The sequence below is a fragment of the Phalangium opilio genome, unplaced genomic scaffold (assembly GCF_054372755.1).
Source record: "Phalangium opilio isolate 3A_F unplaced genomic scaffold, DU_Popi_V2 ptg000360l_1, whole genome shotgun sequence".
NCBI lineage: Eukaryota > Metazoa > Arthropoda > Arachnida > Opiliones > Phalangiidae > Phalangium > Phalangium opilio.
Genome location: NW_028324230.1, coordinates 1,606,155 through 1,611,967, shown reverse-complemented (window position 1 = coordinate 1,611,967; position 5,813 = coordinate 1,606,155). Strand labels below are relative to the sequence as shown.

General features: G+C 48.2%; 1 non-coding gene across 1 annotated transcript; it reads left to right on the top strand.

The window, feature by feature from the left end:
• Positions 1–5,518: 5,518 nt before the first annotated feature.
• TRNAN-AUU (transfer RNA asparagine (anticodon AUU)) lies at positions 5,519–5,591 on the top strand. The gene has a single exon. It is a non-coding gene; the product is annotated as a tRNA-Asn (tRNA).
• Positions 5,592–5,813: the final 222 nt, after the last annotated feature.

The window sequence follows — 5,813 nt, the reverse complement described above, 5'->3', positions numbered from 1 at the left end:
GGAGCGGTGTTGTGAGGTCTCAGATTTAGCGTAAAAAGTCATAGCTTTTCCACAATACCTGACAACCATTTAATTTCTGAGCTTCCGTGGCTCAATGGTTAGCGCGTTCGGCTGTTAACCAATAGGTTGGTGGTTCGAGCCCACCCGGGAGCGGTGTTGTGGGATCTCAAATGTCACGAATAAAGCCAAAGTTTTTCCACAATACCTGACGACCAAATAATTTTTGGGCTTCCGTGGCGCAATGGTTAGCGCGCTCCGCTGTTATTCAAAAGGTTGGTGGTTCGAGCCCATTCGGGAGCGGTGTTGTGAGGTCTCAAATGTAACGTTTAAATTCAGAGTTTTTCCACAATACCTGACGAACATGTAATTTTTGCGCTTCCGTGGCTCAATGGTTAGCGCGTTCGGCTGTTAACCAATAGGTTGGTGGTTCGAGCCCACCCGGGAGCGGTGTTGTGGGGTCTTAGATGTAGCGTAAAAAGTCAAAACTTTTCCACAATACGTGACAACCATTTAGTTTCTGAGCTTCCGTGGCTCAATGGTTAGCGCGTTCGGCTGTTAACCAATAGATTGGTGGTTCAAGCCCACCCGGGAGAGGTGTTGTGGGATCTCAAATGTCACGTATAGAGCCATAGTTTTTCCACAATACCTGACGACCATATAATTTTTGGGCTTCCGTGGCGCAATGGTTAGCACGCTCAGCTGTTGTTCAAAAGGTTGGTGATTCGAGCCCACCCGGGAGCGGTGTTGTGAGGTCTCAGGTGTAGCGTAAAAAGTCATAGCTTTTCCACAATACCTGACAACCATTTAATTTCTGAGCTTCCGTGGCTCAATGGTTAGCGCGTTCGGCTGTTAACCAATAGGTTGGTGGTTCGAGCCCACCCGGGAGCGGTGTTGTGGGATCTCAAATGTCACGTATAAAGCCAAAGTTTTTCCACAATACCTGACGACCAAATAATTTTTGGGCTTCCGTGGCGCAATGGTTAGCGCGCTCCGCTGTTATTCAAAAGGTTGGTGGTTCGAGCCCATTCGGGAGCGGTGTTGTGAGGTCTCAAATGTAACGTTTAAATTCAGAGTTTTTCCACAATACCTGACGACCATATAATATTTGGGCTTCCGTGGCGCAATGGTTAGCGCGCTCAGCTGTTATTCAAAAGGTTGGTGATTCGAGCCCGTTCGGGAGCGGTGTTGTGAGGTCTCAAATGTAACGTTTAAATTCAGAGTTTTTCCACAATACCTGACGAACATGTAATTTTTGCGCTTCCGTGGCTCAATGGTTAGCGCGTTCGGCTGTTAACCAATAGGTTGGTAGTTCGAGCCCACCCGGGAGCGGTGTTGTGGGGTCTTAGATGTAGCGTAAAAAGTCAAAACTTTTCCACAATACGTGACAACCATTTAATTTCTGAGCTTCCGTGGCTCAATGGTTAGCGCGTTCGGCTGTTAACCAATAGATTGGTGGTTCAAGCCCACCCGGGAGAGGTGTTGTGGGATCTCAAATGTCACGTATAGAGCCATAGTTTTTCCACAATACCTGACGACCATATAATTTTTGGGCTTCCGTGGCGCAATGGTTAGCACGCTCAGCTGTTGTTCAAAAGGTTGGTGATTCGAGCCCACCCGGGAGCGGTGTTGTGAGGTCTCAGGTGTAGCGTAAAAAGTCATAGCTTTTCCACAATACCTGACAACCATTTAATTTCTGAGCTTCCGTGGCTCAATGGTTAGCGCGTTCGGCTGTTAACCAATAGGTTGGTGGTTCGAGCCCACCCGGGAGCGGTGTTGTGGGATCTCAAATGTCACGTATAAAGCCAAAGTTTTTCCACAATACCTGACGACCATATAATTTTTGGGCTTCCATGGCGCAATGGTTAGCGCGCTCCGCTGTTATTCAAAAGGTTGGTGGTTCGAGCCCACCCGGGAGCGGTGTTGTGAGGTCTCAGATTTAGCGTAAAAAGTCATAGCTTTTCCACAATACCTGACAACCATTTAATTTCTGAGCTTCCGTGGCTCAATGGTTAGCGCGTTCGGCTGTTAACCAATAGGTTGGTGGTTCGAGCCCACCCGGGAGCGGTGTTGTGGGATCTCAAATGTCACGAATAAAGCCAAAGTTTTTCCACAATACCTGACGACCAAATAATTTTTGGGCTTCCGTGGCGCAATGGTTAGCGCGCTCCGCTGTTATTCAAAAGGTTGGTGGTTCGAGCCCATTCGGGAGCGGTGTTGTGAGGTCTCAAATGTAACGTTTAAATTCAGAGTTTTTCCACAATACCTGACGAACATGTAATTTTTGCGCTTCCGTGGCTCAATGGTTAGCGCGTTCGGCTGTTAACCAATAGGTTGGTGGTTCGAGCCCACCCGGGAGCGGTGTTGTGGGGTCTTAGATGTAGCGTAAAAAGTCAAAACTTTTCCACAATACGTGACAACCATTTAGTTTCTGAGCTTCCGTGGCTCAATGGTTAGCGCGTTCGGCTGTTAACCAATAGATTGGTGGTTCAAGCCCACCCGGGAGAGGTGTTGTGGGATCTCAAATGTCACGTATAGAGCCATAGTTTTTCCACAATACCTGACGACCATATAATTTTTGGGCTTCCGTGGCGCAATGGTTAGCACGCTCAGCTGTTGTTCAAAAGGTTGGTGATTCGAGCCCACCCGGGAGCGGTGTTGTGAGGTCTCAGGTGTAGCGTAAAAAGTCATAGCTTTTCCACAATACCTGACAACCATTTAATTTCTGAGCTTCCGTGGCTCAATGGTTAGCGCGTTCGGCTGTTAACCAATAGGTTGGTGGTTCGAGCCCACCCGGGAGCGGTGTTGTGGGATCTCAAATGTCACGTATAAAGCCAAAGTTTTTCCACAATACCTGACGACCATATAATTTTTGGGCTTCCATGGCGCAATGGTTAGCGCGCTCCGCTGTTATTCAAAAGGTTGGTGGTTCGAGCCCACCCGGGAGCGGTGTTGTGAGGTCTCAGATTTAGCGTAAAAAGTCATAGCTTTTCCACAATACCTGACAACCATTTAATTTCTGAGCTTCCGTGGCTCAATGGTTAGCGCGTTCGGCTGTTAACCAATAGGTTGGTGGTTCGAGCCCACCCGGGAGCGGTGTTGTGGGATCTCAAATGTCACGTATAAAGCCAAAGTTTTTCCACAATACCTGACGACCAAATAATTTTTGGGCTTCCGTGGCGCAATGGTTAGCGCGCTCCGCTGTTATTCAAAAGGTTGGTGGTTCGAGCCCATTCGGGAGCGGTGTTGTGAGGTCTCAAATGTAACGTTTAAATTCAGAGTTTTTCCACAATACCTGACGACCATATAATATTTGGGCTTCCGTGGCGCAATGGTTAGCGCGCTCAGCTGTTATTCAAAAGGTTGGTGATTCGAGCCCACCCGGGAGCGGTGTTGTGAGGTCTCAGGTGTAGCGTAAAAAGTCATAGCTTTTCCACAATACCTGACAACCATTTAATTTCTGAGCTTCCGTGGCTCAATGGTTAGCGCGTTCGGCTGTTAACCAATAGGTTGGTGGTTCGAGCCCACCCGGGAGTGGTGTTGTGGGATCTCAAATGTCACGTATAAAGCCAAAGTTTTTCCACAATACCTGACGACCATATAATTTTTTGCTTCCATGGCGCAATGGTTAGCGCGCTCCGCTGTTATTCAAAAGGTTGGTGGTTCGAGCCCACCCGGGAGCGGTGTTGTGAGGTCTCAGGTGTAGCGTAAAGAGTCATAGCTTTTCCACAATACCTGACAACCATTTAATTTCTGAGCTTCCGTGGCTCAATGGTTAGCGCGTTCGGCTGTTAACCAATAGGTTGGTGGTTCGAGCCCACCCGGGAGCGGTGTTGTGGGATCTCAAATGTCACGTATAAAGCCAAAGTTTTTCCACAATACCTGACGACCAAATAATTTTTGGGCTTCCGTGGCGCAATGGTTAGCGCGCTCCGCTGTTATTCAAAAGGTTGGTGGTTCGAGCCCGTTCGGGAGCGGTGTTGTGAGGTCTCCAATGTAACGTTTTAATTCAGAGTTTTTCCACAATACCTGACGAACATGTAATTTTTGCGCTTCCGTGGCTCAATGGTTAGCGCGTTCGGCTGTTAACCAATAGGTTGGTGGTTCGAGCCCACCCGGGAGCGGTGTTGTGGGGTCTTAGATGTAGCGTAAAAAGTCAAAACTTTTCCACAATACGTGACAACCATTTAGTTTCTGAGCTTCCGTGGCTCAATGGTTAGCGCGTTCGGCTGTTAACCAATAGGTTGGTGGTTCAAGCCCATCCGGGAGAGGTGTTGTGGGATCTCAAATGTCACGTATAGAGCCATAGTTTTTCCACAATACCTGACGACCATATAATTTTTGGGCTTCCGTGGCGCAATGGTTAGCACGCTCAGCTGTTGTTCAAAAGGTTGGTGATTCGAGCCCACCCGGGAGCGGTGTTGTGAGGTCTCAGGTGTAGCGTAAAAAGTCATAGCTTTTCCACAATACCTGACAACCATTTAATTTCTGAGCTTCCGTGGCTCAATGGTTAGCGCGTTCGGCTGTTAACCAATAGGTTGGTGGTTCGAGCCCACCCGGGAGCGGTGTTGTGGGATCTCAAATGTCACGTATAAAGCCAAAGTTTTTCCACAATACCTGACGACCATATAATTTTTGGGCTTCCATGGCGCAATGGTTAGCGCGCTCCGCTGTTATTCAAAAGGTTGGTGGTTCGAGCCCACCCGGGAGCGGTGTTGTGAGGTCTCAGATTTAGCGTAAAAAGTCATAGCTTTTCCACAATACCTGACAACCATTTAATTTCTGAGCTTCCTTGGCTCAATGGTTAGCGCGTTCGGCTGTTAACCAATAGGTTGGTGGTTCGAGCCCACCCGGGAGCGGTGTTGTGGGATCTCAAATGTCACGTATAAAGCCAAAGTTTTTCCACAATACCTGACGACCAAATAATTTTTGGGCTTCCGTGGCGCAATGGTTAGCGCGCTCCGCTGTTATTCAAACGGTTGGTGGTTCGAGCCCGTTCGGGAGCGGTGTTGTGAGGTCTCAAATGTAACGTTTAAATTCAGAGTTTTTCCACAATACCTGACGAACATGTAATTTTTGCGCTTCCGTGGCTCAATGGTTAGCGCGTTCGGCTGTTAACCAATAAGTTGGTAGTTCGAGCCCACCCGGGAGCGGTGTTGTGGGGTCTTAGATGTAGCGTAAAAAGTCAAAACTTTTCCACAATACGTGACAACCATTTAATTTCTGAGCTTCCGTGGCTCAATGGTTAGCGCGTTCGGCTGTTAACCAATAGATTGGTGGTTCAAGCCCACCCGGGAGAGGTGTTGTGGGATCTCAAATGTCACGTATAGAGCCATAGTTTTTCCACAATACCTGACGACCATATAATTTTTGGGCTTCCGTGGCGCAATGGTTAGCACGCTCAGCTGTTGTTCAAAAGGTTGGTGATTCGAGCCCACCCGGGAGCGGTGTTGTGAGGTCTCAGGTGTAGCGTAAAAAGTCATAGCTTTTCCACAATACCTGACAACCATTTAATTTCTGAGCTTCCGTGGCTCAATGGTTAGCGCGTTCGGCTATTAACCAATAGGTTGGTGGTTCGAGCCCACCCGGGAGCGGTGTTGTGGGATCTCAAATGTCACGTATAAAGCCAAAGTTTTTCCACAATACCTGACGACCATATAATTTTTGGGCTTCCATGGCGCAATGGTTAGCGCGCTCCGCTGTTATTCAAAAGGTTGGTGGTTCGAGCCCACCCGGGAGCGGTGTTGTGAGGTCTCAGATTTAGCGTAAAAAGTCATAGCTTTTCCACAATACCTGACAACCATTTAATTTCTGAG